At 38.3% G+C, this 13,219-nt stretch overlaps 1 protein-coding gene across 8 annotated transcripts in view; it reads right to left on the bottom strand.

Annotated features, from left to right (window-relative positions):
• GJC1 (gap junction protein gamma 1) overlaps window positions 1-13,219 on the bottom strand; it is a 42,778-nt gene that overhangs the window by 27,950 nt on the left and 1,609 nt on the right. For 2 of the 8 annotated variants that reach the window (XM_069076142.1, XM_069076140.1), the window contains exon 1: window positions 12,746-13,125. The exons of 2 other annotated variants lie outside the window; for them this stretch is intronic. The gene's annotated coding sequence lies outside the window, so the exon portion shown is untranslated. Of the gene's footprint in view, window positions 1-12,361; window positions 12,381-12,745; window positions 13,126-13,219 lie in introns of those variants that run through there. 4 more of the 8 variants (XM_069076141.1, XM_069076138.1, XM_069076139.1 and 1 more) reach the window with 4 other exon arrangements.

Genomic DNA, 13,219 nt, shown 5'->3' on the forward strand with positions numbered 1-13,219 from the left:
TTGTACTTTGTTTAATACATCACCACCATGTTACCTCCATTGGATGCACTTTACTTTCTGAGATTACATCAATTGAGCTGGAGGGAGGTGGGGTGGGAACCAACTCCTAAATACGTTCAGATTATCTGACTCATTTTTTCCATTACAGTTCCCTTACTATAATGCTGACCACAAATACACTGTTATTCCAAATACATCTTTTTTATTTATAGCTTTGAAAAATTCTTTCCAATTAGATTTGTGTAAAACAATGTTTGAGGTTTCAGCTTAACCAATTAAAAGAGTAACTTGGCCCCTGCTGCATAAATTTTCTGGCCAATTTTTAAACTCTTGCTAAATGCAATGAATCAGGAACCAGTATAATTGTTGAAAATAAATTTTATGTCTAAGTATTAATACTATTTTAAAAGCTTTAAAATTTTCCAGTTCAGTACAAACCACTGCATTAAAACTGAGTTTTATACTTCCAAACTCTCAAGACCAAAATAGAATGACGATACAATTCTAGATCTTAATTTCTACTTTATAAAATGACAAACCTTGGGGTCAGGAAAAGTCCAAATCCTAGAAAAGTGATTGCTAACTCAGTCTTAAAAAACTTGAAGGTATCTTAATATGTTTCAGGAGTCATTCCCCAAAACAAAACAAAAAATGATTAAGTATTTCCTATCTCTATTACACACATAAGAGAAGCAGTATAACATGGTTGAATATAGAATTTGCCTCAAAGTCGGGAAGATCTAGGTTCATATGTAACAATAACACGTCCTGGCTGTGTGACCCACAGCAAATCATTTAACCTTTCAGGCAACTCTCTAAGGACTACAGGTTTTAGAGAGTGTCCACCTTCATTGGTAACAGGAGTTTCTTCACCTGGGAATTCCTCATGCCAATAAAATAAGTCACAGATTCAGTCCCTATTCCCATATTACATATATGTTTACATATATGTTACAGAGTCAATAAGTCCTCCACTAAAATTCTATTCTTATGTCTCACCTGAGCTAGAAATGTCAGTCTGGCTTGGTTGTTGTATTTTCTGTTATTTCAGTTGTTTCAGACTCTGTGACTCCAAATGGAGTTTTCTTAGCAAAGATACTGGAGAGGTGTGCCATTTCCTTCTCCAACTCATTTTACAGATAAGGAAACTGAGGCAAATGGTTAAGTGACTTGCCCAGGGTCACACAACTAATAAGTGTCTGAAGCCACATTTGAACATAATGAGTCTTCCTGATTCCAGGCCCAGCACTGTGTCCACTGTGCCATCTTGATGCCCCAAAATGAGTGACCATTCCACCCCACATAGGACTCAAAATCACAATCCTGGCTTAGGAGACCAGTACCTTATCCTTCCTGTTGATGGCCTGTAGTTGTCTACAAATTCTCAAAGGTTATATGCCAGCAAGAAAAGCAGCTCTCTCAAGTCCCAATCAAATCTGGCACAGCATTGGGCATGGACTCAGCAGCCTACCTAACTTTAGAAAGGGTCACTCTGAGCCACTAGGCTGGCTAAAAAGTATTCATTGTTGAGGCTCAGCAATATAGGAAAACTATCTGGTAAAGCATAAGAGGATTATAAAACACACCAAGGAGGGAGTTTCAACATGAACAAAAACCATGGCTCCTCTAGGCAATGATAGTACAGACGTGTTATACAAAAATCTTAGGGACAGTGGGAGATGAAGGAAGGAATGAAAGTATGTGTTGTGATCATCATACATAATAGATTCCCACCAATGTTAGGAAGAACCCTTCTGTTGTTTGCAGTAACATAAAAAAGAGAGTAGCATGAGTTCAAAGTTAGTCAACTCTGACTAACCACTAGGATTTCAAATTTAACTGTCTTGATATTACTGGTCATGAGCTGAACTCTAGGAATCCTACTGATGATTCATACTTCTGAATGAGAGTGCTGAATGTGATGTAGCAAAGAAGCAATTAGAGAGACTACAATGCCTAACTTTATTTTAAATGTATGCTTTAGGGGAAAGCTAATTCCAGAGTGGTGATAATAGATGTTTAATAACCAGCTAGTGACAGTTCCCAAGCAAAACCTCTACATCAGATGACTGGCAAACAGTAATCTGTGTAATCAACATACTACAACAGGTGTTATTTCAGAAGAGATTCTGAAAATGAATTAAGGTTCCAGAGACAAGAAAATAAAATGTGCAGTTAATAAAACCAAGTTAAAAAAGCATTCTGCAATCAGCTTTGTTAATGGACAAGGGGAGGGAAAATACATTATGACAAGCTACGGTGTCATGTACTGGCCAAAATTCCATTTTCATTCAACACATTAAGAACTCAGAAGGACCAGATGAAGAAGTTCAGGCAAACTGAAATAATGCATTCTTTCCCAAAGGGTTACAAGTGGTATTTCTTCCACAGCACAAGATGGCAAAAGACCAACAACACTCAAAGCACTCTAATTTTGGGTTAAACCAGCTATTCTGAACTGGAATATGGCAAAAAGAACATGTCTATGCCAAAGTGAAGTCAAAATAGACTATTTCTAATATGATCAAGTTCACAATATACAAAATTAAAACAGATACTCTTTTTGAAGGCAAAAATTAGGCTAGAAAACTAGGTATGGAAGAAGAAAACAGAAGAAGAAACTATAAGGTATGGGGAAAAGTGGGAAAAGTTTATTCAGAATAAAAGAAACTGACACAGCTTTTCAATTAAAAGATTACCCATTTAAATTTAAAGGTGGGTTGTTGTTTCTTAAGTTGATAAGGGACATAAAATCCACCAAATTTACATGTAACTCTTTATTCATGGGTATATGGGAGATAAAAACTATAAGTAGAATCTACATGACATGGGATTACTTTACATGTGAAACTAGTCAACAACAATATTTCTTTTGGTAATTCAGTAAAATTCACTAATTATTCTCTCTGTTAGCTGGGATCCAAAATAGACCCACCATATACTGGATTCCATTTCTTAGTTAATTTTATGATAGTGATGATTTAATGTAAATCTTAATTCACAAACTTTTGAAACTTTTTTTAAGCTCAGTGATTCTCAGATCATAGAAGTCTTTTTACAGCTAGGTCTAGTTTTGTGTGAACAATGAATCCTCTGAAGTATTCTCAAATGTTTGAATTTGCACTATTAATTATATTTATATAAAATATGGCCATTGGTCCTAGCTCAATGGAAATATGCAATGTGAATGCAAATAGTACTAATAATACATTCACTTCAGGGGTTTCATTATTCACACTAATCAGGACCTTGCTGACTCAAATATACATGTGCAATAAGAAAAAAACACAGAATCTCCATTTTCTTTCTTTTTATAGCAATTTTTATCCAAGGTCTGCTATTGAGTAACATAATGCAGAGATCAATAATATACAAATGTCCAAACATCTGTAGTTAGATCTTAAGATCTACCCAATTCAAAGAGACCTGCAGCTGATTCCTCAAAGCATAAAGAGCTCTCACTACAAATCTACCTATAATGAACAAATCATCTATTTTCTTATCTACATCAAAGCTACTACAAGTACAATCCAATAAATAGCACTGAAAAACTTTCTATGTAGGTTAATGCCATTATCACCATTCTCCTCATTTTCTCTTGAAATAGCATGGAACCCCTGACTAGAAGTTACTTTTATATCTGAAACAGAAGAGTAACTGAAACACATTTCAAAACCTGTCTTGTTTAAACGATAGGCCATTTTCCTTTTCCTTGCTATTTTCCTTTACATTAGTTACACTTCTAGATGCCAGGCTCATCACTAGGTTCCATTTCCTTTCAAAGTAGTCAAAGAAAATATCTAAGAATCCACTGTATAAAAAACAGTAGAAAAGTGGTCAAAGGATATAAACAATTTTTCAAAAGAAGAAATGCTAATTACCAACAAACATATTGGAAAAATGTTCCAAAAAACACTTAATAAGAGAAACACAAATAAAAAAAAGGCATTTCACCTCATACCCGCCAACAGAAAGATAGAAATAGTCCATTTTGGAGGGGTTGTGGCAAGTCAGGCACACTAATATTGTTGGCAATGATATAAACTGGTGGTCCAATCACTCCAAAAACAATTTAGAATTACATGATAAAAGTTATTAAACGGTTCCTCCCCTTTGATCCAGCAATCACCATTACTGGGCATGTACTCTAGGGAAGTCAAATACAAAAAAAAAAGATCTCAATGATAACAAAACATTCACAGAAGCATTTTTTTCAGTAACAAAAAGCTAGAAATAAAGATGATGTCCGTAAACTGAGGAGTGGTTGAATAAGGGGTGGCATATGAAGATAATGGTGTACTTACCATCCTGAATAATAAATCCAGAGAAATACTGGAAGATTTGTATGAAATAGTACAGAGCAAAGAAAGCAAAATCATGAGAACAATACAGACACAATTACTACATGTAAATGAAAACAACTCTAAAGGGCAGATGAACGCAGATTAAACTTGATGATCAATACTGATTCCAGACGACAGATGATAAAACAAATCTTCCTCCCTCTGTAGTGAGAGGAGGGTGGCAAAACACACATGTCAAATGTGACATATGTGGAAGTTATATTGGCTGCTTTTCATTATTACACAGGAAATGAAGGAAAGGGAGATGAGAAGGGTATATCCAGAAATAACTGTGATTTAAAAGACACTAGTAATTTTTATACCATAAAAATTTGCCTATCGTGTTTCAATATGAACTAAAAATTCCTATCTATCTCCCTAGAGAAATGTTATATTTGTATATATTTCCCTAAGCTATTGATAGTTTTATAATATTACCATTAAGAAACATAACTTTTTGGGCCTTTCAAATTCTGCTAAGGGGGTATTACAATTCTACTTCTTTTCCAGGGACCACCATCACTAAAGCTTTCTTTGCTTTCCATTCCAGCCACATGTCCACACACTACAGGCCACTAACACAAAGACAGCCGTTTTCTCAAATGATAGAATTAAACACCACGTTTCTTCCAAAGTACACATAGCTCCCTTCATTCAACAAAAGGCACTTTTACCTGAATTTCAGAATGGCAAGTTCATCTTAATCTCTCCATGAAGCATCCCCATCAACTGGGAACTAAGTGAATTTGTCCAGCAGAATGTAAACTGTACAAATGCAATCTGACCCCTAGGCATTCCCAAAATCATAAACGTATTTTTCTAACCCCTTTTCATGTCTGAATATTATAGCTCCAAATACACAGACCTATGAGGAAAAAAAACAAACCACAGACTCCACATTTTCTTTCCTTTTCAATGATTTTTTCCAAGCACAAAGGAAGCTCTCCTTTCCGAGTGACTCTGAGAAGAGCACATGTTTGACCTGCCCACCCTATAACACAAAGCTTTCACTTTAGATAACATGAATGTCTACTACTGAACTGGAATGTGAGGTCAGGACAAACCATTTAGGCCAGACACACTAACAACAGATTCCCTGTTGTGAAAGAGGGTGGATTTCCTTTAGGTAAAAACTATTTGCCTTCTCTCACTAAAACATTTTCCACAGTAATCACAAAAGGGCTGCTTGACTAACAGATTGGGACACACAGAACCATCAACAGCCTTTTAGAAACTGAAAATCTGATAGGATAAGATATGGTCTGGTTAGCTGGATCAAGATGGAAACAGTTAAGCAAAGGATTATTGAGTCTGGTGTTCACAGTTGTTCAATGAATGTGTATTTCCATTGTGATAAGTGACAACATATAGTTCATAAAATATGGAATCCAGAAGGGCTAACCTCTCAGATCTCATAAAAAATGTTCAATACCTTTTCAATATGATGCCAATTATTATTTTCCTTTTTAAAGTTCTCCTTTTTTCAATTCATAAGCATTTCACATTTCTTTCCCTCCCATATCTCCCCACCAATTGGGGGGAGGGGGAATAAAGGGGGAAAAGGAAAAAAATCCCTCATAACAAATATGTATAATCGAGAAAAACAAATCCCCACATTGGCCATGTTAGAAAATGTATTTCTACATCTTTAGCCTATCATGTCTTTATCAGGAAGTGAAGAACATGCTTCTTCACCAGTCCTCTAGAATCATGGACAGTCTGTGCATTACTGAGAGTTCTTAAGTCTTTCAAGACTGTAGCTACAATGTTGCTATAATATAAACTGCGCTCCTGGTTCTGCTAGATCAGTTCATGTAAGCCTTTCCAGGTTTCTCTGAAACCATTCATTTGATCATTTCTTATGGCAAAAGTTTCCCATTCACACTCAAATATTATAATTTGTTCAGTCATTCCCCAATTAATGAGCACCCTCTAAATCTGCAGTTCTTTACCATTACAAAAAGCTGCTATAAATATTTTTTTGTATGTGAGTCCTTTTCTTGTTTGATTTTAAAATTTCCATTGGGGATACAGGTCTGGGAGTGATATTACTGGGCCAAAAAACATGCAGTTTAGTGACTCTGGGGACGTGGTTCCACATCACTTTCCACAATGACTAGATCAATTTTCACAGCATTAGTGTGCCCACAGCCCTTCCAACACTTGGCATTTTTGACAATCTAACAGGTGTGAGGAACCTTGGAGTTGCTTTAATTGGCATTTTTCTCATTATTAGTGATTTTTAACATTTTTAAAAATATGGCTACTGACAGCTTGGATTTCTTCCTTTGGAAACTGCCTAGTCAACTATTATTTTTCAAAATAATTCTTTCAACATTACAACTTGATTTTTCCAGACACATTTGGCATTTATTTAGTGTTTAAGTACATCAAAGCACTTTTAAAACCTATAGCAACTGCTCTAAGAGTCAATGAAGCTCAGGTAGCACATGACCAACTTCTCTTATGAGATTTCATGCTGCCATACAGGCAATGTACAAGCTCCTCAGGAGAAGGGGCTACCCCCTATTACCTTACACCTAATACTCGAGTGACATTTGTGAACGAAACAAATCAACCGTTCAGTTTCCAAAACACTGGCTACAACTTGACCAGATATGGCAGTGTCAATCCTCCTGCCCCTGCTCAAGTGATCAAAGCCCTTGTATGTGTTCTATACGCATGAGGTATTTAATGAAATCTACTGACTGACCTACGGTGAGGTCTATTAGAATGCTACTGTTCCTAAGCCCATGCCACTAAAGGCCTGTTAACTTAGAAAGCTAAGAGCAAAATCTATGCTTGTTTAAAGACCTGTATTCATCAATCAACCAAACATCTATGCACCTTCTGTTCTCCTAATATACAAGATCAATACTATAGAAAGCCCCCCAAATGAAAAACAGTAATTGCTGGAAATATGCAAAAAGGCAATTGTCAGAAATCTCTTCTCCATTATCATGACCATAAACAAGAGAAAAATTACTTCAGGTCCCTTTAAGTGCTGAAGGAGAATTTTTCATTTCACAAGGAGTAGCAATTCAAGGGCATTCTCTAAATATAACAAGTGTTCTGAAAGCCTCCAGGAAATTCATTTGGGGGGTGGAGAGGGGGCAGAAGGAACATAGGACCCATGGAAGGTAGGAAACATAAGTCAACATTTCCAAAGATTGCTCAAGTTACCTCTTCTTTGCCCTTAAAACTACTTCTAGCCTACCATTCCATTCTTTTCCTTCCATGAGGCCAAGAGTGAGATTGTTCCTGAGATCAGGAGCTCCAGATGGAACAGGTTGGCCCACAAGCTGCTTGCTCCTCGTGGCTCTTGTTACAACCACCAATCAAGGTGGGTGTCATGGTAGTCCAATTAGATCAGGGGTTTTGAATCTTTTTTGCATCGTGAATCCCTCTGGCAGTCACATTAAGTTTATGGACCCAGTCTCAGAATAGTTTTTAAATGCATTAAATAAAACACATAGGACTGCAATGGAAACCAATTATATCAAAATACAATTATCAAAATATTTCTTTTTAAAGCAATCAGGGTTAAGTAACTTGTTCAAGGTTACAAGGCCAGTTATTTCTGGGTGTGGTGCTAAGTATCTGAGCCCATATTTGATCCCCAGGTCATCCTGATACTTGAGCCGGTGCTCTCTTACTCGCTGAGCCACCTGGCCTCCCTATCAAAATATTTTTTAAAAGGGGTGGCTAGGTGGCGCAGTATGCCAGCCCCAGGCATACTGGATGTCGGGATGACCCAGGATCAATTCCGACCTCAGATACTTCACACCCACACAAAATAACTGGCCCTGTAACCTTGGGCAAGTTAACTCTAACTGCTTAAAAAAATAAAAAAACAAACAAACAAGTTCAGGGAGTTCAAGTACCCTTGAGCTAAGGCAATCTTGGAGAGCTGTTGTGGTTAAGACAGAGATCTGGGGGAGATTTGAGGCTAAAGTTTGGGGAGGTGGCACAGACAAGCCAGCCAATATCATATAAACCAAAGAGAGGCTGAACAGGACTAGCAACTTTGGGGAAACCTCAGAAACAACCAGATGGAGTCAGATGCAATTCTCAAACCCTAATGCTACACCCCTATCCCATTTCCTCTGATTACTTGCCCATTCAATATGGTTAAATTCTATATAGACAATTTCTTCCCCAATTCTTCTCTTCATGCCCTAGGCAGGAACAGTGGTTGGGAGTACTAAAATGATAATCAGGAAAAGCAGCTACTTGATAGTTTTGCTACATATCAGCTCTTTTACACTTGGGTTTTAACTGATCATATAGAAATTAAAAAACCAATTGCCTACATCTCATGAGTGAAGTTGGTTAGTCAAGCAGCTTGCCCAAATACATGGTAGCAGCTTTAGAAAAGAGATTAGCTGTCCTAATGTATTAAGTTTGGTATGTATCTGATATCCTGTTCTTAGATCTGGATTGAACCTAGGGTCAGAGTCCAGGTGCCATGAAGATCAAGTGCCCTCTGAGAGCAGTGGGTCTATGGAGGCCTTTGCAAAGGTCAGTGCATGGACACTGAATATATTCTCTGAGGACACAACTTAGTAGATGCCCAAATGTAGTGCCTCCTGGTGGTCCCATTACAAATTTCACTTCCTAACTTGTAAGGGTATCCAAAATATCCTTTCTCTAAAGCAGCTCTCTCTCTAAGAGAACCATATATCCCGCTCAGCATCTAAGGTTCTGGTTATAGAAGATACAGATTTGTTTACAAAACCTTTACCTTTTACCCAGAAGTTAGTTCATATTTTTTTGGTTCTGCCACTGCGTAGTACTTGAGAAATTTAAAATGAAGGCATACAAAAATGTGGAATTCCAGAAATAATTAGCAGACATAGCAAGTTAACAATATTTCAGCTTCTTCTGTAGGTTGCTAAAAGTCAGGTCTGGTTTGTTACTGCTTCCACCAGTCCAGGTCTGCTCTCAATACTACTTACAACAACCCAACAACTACAACTCTCTTAACACTACCTATCACAAAGAAGACACTGATTCTGGCTCCATCTAATTTGGTATGTCCTCAGGAAATTTTTTAATTATCTGGTAAATAACTCAAGTTTTAACTGTAAGGCCACCAATGTTTCTACTTCTCAAGTTTCTACTTCAATGGTTACAAATTTAAGACTTGATATATACGATTAATGTGAGTCAAATCAAAGGACTGTCTTGGAATGAGTGTTGAGAGTTGAAAGATTTCCGTAAGGAGATAAAGTGAGTCAGTTCATAGGATCTGGACCTGGAAAGAACCTTAGAGATAAAATTAAATTCAAAGGGTCTATTCTTAAGAATAAGGGAATAGAGACCCAGACAAACAAGGAAGCTGCAGAGAAATCTGTACTAAGTAAAGAACCAGGCCTCAGGCCCAAATTGGGTGTTCTAACTCCAAATTTTAAGAAAACATGCATTATGACTAATTAGGTCTGAGATAAAGTACGGAACATCCTTTTTCTGCCTATGGCTATTTCAAGGACTAGGGAGGCACTGGTAGGATCTTGGATATTCTCCTCCTGTACCACCTTGCTGTGCCTATCATAACTCTTGAAAATCATCTAAGTGCTGTTGTCCCAATTTGATGTCTTGAAGAATGGGCATGTAGTTTCACTTATCCATCCTACAATGTCTAAGAGAGAACAGGCTGTCACCAAAGTCTTATGTTTCTGCCACAAATCATTTAATTTCCTCAAGTGGGGAGCATGCTGAAATCTACAAAGCGATCCTGTCCTTGCTGCAGGAAATCTCTGTGGGCAATATGCTCCACAGCCCCAGAATCACAAAGGGTGAACTGCCAAAGGGGACTTGTCAGCTCAGCCTGGGCACAACTCTTCCTGTGCCAGAAGGTGACAGTGTTGTGCCTGATTAGTCTGGAGATCTTCTGTAAAAACTAAAAATGCTCAAATTTAATAGAAGAAGGAAAGGACAGAGAGCCTATTTTCCCATTAACGAAAAAACATATTTAAACAGACACTGGCTACCATGCACATTATGCTTGAATTAACTGAGTAAGAAGAAGACGACAGTGGTGCAACCTCTAAATTCTAGAAGAATGTTTGTCAAATGTATGCTGTAATTTGACTCCCAGGTGTGGTCTTCGGCTTAGAGATGTCAAGGATAAGGAAACAAATTCTTTGCCTATGTTTATTAGGAATAGGCATTTTTCCATCGGGGGTCTCATTTATATACATCAAGAGCAGCATTAATATATAAATGTTAAATAAAAATAAGTCTCTCACACTTCTTCTTAGAAATATGGATTCATTAAGCCCCAGTACATCATACCCATTTCTAAACATGAACAGAATTCAGTATATATAAAATTAACCCAGTAAACAGACTTCTGAATAAAGGTTTGGAATTAGTTTATCACCTCAAACAAAAGTAGGCACATAATAGGAACTAAATTATCTGTTGTCTGAGTGACAGACTGGATTGTAAACAATATACCATCTGTTTAAGGATTCAAATTCCCAATAATGTGAGTGAGCTAAGTAAGTGTTGGGATTGGCACACTGGGGTGAAGTCAATATCCTTACTGCTTATCCTTAACAAGGGTGATTTTTACAAAGGTAAAATAGAATAAAGACTATACATTAAGAGATTTCAGCACTTAATGGACACACCCCAACCATGAGATGCTATATCAGATATGCCTTCTCAAGTAAGAAATTCTTAAATTAATAGCTAAAAATCAATAGCTCCTCCAATGGCTAAGGAAAAAGGCAGAAATCTTTAAAATTCTTTTTCCTTTTTTGTTATTGGAGTTGGGGGTAGGAGTAACTGAATAGAAAATAAGAATAAACATTCCTTCAAATCTAAAACAGCATCAAACAATAGTTTTTTTTAATAGCTCACAATACTGAGAGGTTTGTCTATAACACTCTTAAAAAGGGCTATGGATTCCTTTAAGTAAATCCATCAGTAGGTAAAATCAAACAATACAAAATGAAACAAATTTTAAGAAGAGGACTTTCATGGAACTTTTACAAATGTTCTTCAAAACATCCTTCCTCTAAAGCAGCTCTCTCTCCAAGGGAACCATATATCCTGCTCAGAATATAAAATTCTGGTTACAGAAGATGCAGATTTGTTTACAAAACGTTTACCTTTTACTCAGAAGTTAGCTCATATTTCTTTGGTTCTGCCATTACGTAGTATTTGAGAAATTTAAAACGAAGGCAGACAAAAATGTGGAATTCCAGAAATAATCAGCAGACATACAGCAAGTTAACAATATCTCAAATTCTGAGCTTGGACACTATTTTTCCAGATCTCTTCCTTCAAATACTAAAACCACCTTGAGAAGAAAGATCATTTTATCCTTAAACCATCAATTTTCTAGTTTTTTCAAAAAGCAGACAACTGTACAAGTCACACTATTGTTTTTTTAACTTAGAAGAGAATGCTCAAAGAGAAAAGAGAAGGAAAGGAAAGAAATTAAGGAAAGCAAGGAAAAAAGAAAGAAATTAAGAAAAAAGTAAAGGAAGAAAGAAATTAAGAAGGAAAGGCAGAAATTAAGAAAGGGAAAGAAGGAAGGAAATAGAAGGAATAAAAGAAATCAAGGAAAAAATGAAGAAAGATAAGGAAAGAAAAGGAAGGAATGAATGAAAATAAAGGAAAGAAAAAGGCAAGAAAGGAAGGAGAAGGAAGGAAAAGAAGAAAGAAAAAAGAATATGGAAATAGAAGGAAAAGGGAGAGGAAGAAATAAAGGAAGGAAAGAAATTAAGAAAAAAGGAAAGAAAGAAATGAAAAAGGGAAGAGATTAAGAAAAGGAAAGAAGGAAAAGGATGGAAAGAAAAGAAGGAATTGAGAAAGAAAAGGAAAAATTAAGAAAAAGAAAGAAGGAAAGAAAAGAAAGGAAGAAAATCACCCCAGCTCTTTCTTATCTATTATCTCATCTAGATGCAAATATACACAAAGTAGGATGGTGTTTCCAGAATACTTTTAAACATCCCTAAACAGGAGTGGCTTTCTCTGAAAAGGCGGATTCAAACTTCACTTACCCTACCCTTCCACAATCTGGTCTATGCCTCATGCCCACCAAACAGAAAAGGAGGAAACCCAAACAAGCCACACTGGGGTCCTGTTAGTTTCTGATTAGCGGAGACTTCTCCAGTCAAAATCAAACTCATACTCCCCCCCCCCCCCACCCCAGCTCCAAACTCCCGGGGAATCCCTGCTAACAGCCCTGCCTCCATAGAGACTTGGCTCCTTCTCTCCTCTCTTGTAAATGGGGCTAGAGGCAAGAGCCCTCCAAAGTTTCCGAGCCTGAGAAAACAACCATTTTAAGGCAAGAGGATGGGAAGGAGACTATCCGTCGCCCCCCAGCCCCGCTCCTCCCGCACGATCCGCCCCTCCGCTAAATCCTCTCCGTCTCTCAAACGTACTCACGCGGTTCCCGGGCTCCGAGAGGCAAAAGTAAAACCCAAGGGTCCTGTTCATCGGGAGGTGTCCAGTGCGAGAGACAAAGGCTAGACGGGGAAAAGGCACCAGGCCGGCACCCCCATCGCGCCTCTTCCAACGGACCCGCGGCGCTGCTGCGTGGAGAGCAAAGCAGCCAGTCCCCCCTTCAGGAGGTGCAAGGCAGGGCTGCCGGGCCCCCCGCCAGGCACTGCTACCCTCCCGCCCCTCAGGCCCCGGGCCGCCGGGACCCCTCCAGCGCCCGCCTCATCCGTGGGGCAGGACTGGGCTGGGCCGGCTGCGCGGAGGAGGAGGAGGAGCGGGAGGGAAGGAGCCAGGGGGGAAGGGGAGGCAGAGCCCGCCCGGGCAGAGCAGTTGGGGCAGAGCCGGGGCCCCTCTCCTTTCTTTTCCCTCCCAATTTGGGCAGCTGCCGCTAGCTCTTCCGCCGCACGCCGGGGGGG

Source organism: Petaurus breviceps, unplaced genomic scaffold, assembly GCF_028583685.1.
Source record: "Petaurus breviceps papuanus isolate PSGF00001 unplaced genomic scaffold, PetGlider_PUasm1.0 90925, whole genome shotgun sequence".
NCBI lineage: Eukaryota > Metazoa > Chordata > Mammalia > Diprotodontia > Petauridae > Petaurus > Petaurus breviceps.